Here is a 1452-nt window from a genome sequence, read left to right as displayed (position 1 = left end):
TCTTTCCCTCTACGTTTTCCTGTTATTGCCCCCCTCTTCTCTGATCATATTTTTTTCTCGTTCCTCCTTCCTCCACCGCCAGCATTCTGTCGCGCGCGCATGAGATACAATCACACATGACAAACGAGCCTGTATCCTGCGTCTGATATTTCTGCTTTTAGACTGAAAGACGGAGCACTCTTCCTTGAGGCAGCCGAAGGGAGGAGGAGCCGGTGCTGTCTCGACGGTGTAATCTCTGACAATATGGCGCATCTGGGTATGTAAAAGAGTGATGAGATATTGAGTTCGGTGTTCTCTGTTGTGTGCGTGTAATAACGGGGACATTTTTGCTCTCTGAGAATTCTCTTTTTGCTTTTGTCGTTTATTTGTCTTTGGCGGAGGGTGTTTTGTTTAGTCTTTATGTGTGTTTATTAGTTTTGCTTAAGTGTAGGGATATTTTCCACTCGACGACTTCTTTTCTGCTTCTAATATTGTTTATTCTTGGACGGTGGGTGTGTTCGCCCGGCGTTAACGAATGCAAGTATATAAAAGGATATGTCTGCATACATTACAGGAAGAATCCTGGATATCAATAAAAGTGTTGGGCAGGTTGTTGGTCTCTGAAAATATTGCCATGATATACAAAAACGTAGAAGAATATGATGAAGAATTGTTGATTATTGGAAGATAATTTCCTACTTTGTTGCTTCATCTCAGCAGCAGTATCTTAATATCTTTTGATCTAGCGCAGCATAATAAGAAACAAGGAGAGGAGATAAATTATGTGTCAGTAAATATTTGATTATCATTTTTCCAAGAAACATAGTCAGAAAAAAATGAAAGGACAAACTTATAAAAGAATTGAGAGACCTTGCATTTAATACATATTTTTCATTAAACTGAACTATAAGACAAAATATTATATATATTATGTCTTTTCGCTTTAAAGGGTTTTTTTGGCATGAGAAGAAAACAGATATATGAAAAGAGTTTTTGTCGGCTTCTACAATGCCTAACTTACTCAAAAACATAACTAATGTAGTAAATGCAGCATTCAATGTGCACGTTTGTTGGTTGGTTTAGGCAATGAATACATCATGCATATAAGGAAGGTAAATTTTATTTGGAGCCTCTCGTATTAATAAAACAGTTTACAATATGAATTCATTAGTGTTCGTTTATATAAATTTTTGGAAGATAGGTTAATTAACACTTTTGGTAAATGATACAAAAGAATGATTGCAATCTATTCTTTTAATGTCATGTATCCATTTTTGACAAATTAAATGTACGAGAATTTTCTTTTTCGTCTAATTCAATTTGTTATTGCAATTTAAAAAAAAAAAAATATACGGTTCTCTTTGCACTAATTAACAATATTTTCAAACATGAAAATCCAAAGATAGCCTATTCAAATTTATCTATATTTTCGTTCAGCTGTGATATCTTTTATGATTAATTAAGGAAAATACG

The sequence above is a fragment of the Penaeus monodon genome, chromosome 15, assembly GCF_015228065.2.
Source record: "Penaeus monodon isolate SGIC_2016 chromosome 15, NSTDA_Pmon_1, whole genome shotgun sequence".
Classification (NCBI taxonomy): domain Eukaryota; kingdom Metazoa; phylum Arthropoda; class Malacostraca; order Decapoda; family Penaeidae; genus Penaeus; species Penaeus monodon.
This window is presented reverse-complemented; position numbering follows the sequence as displayed.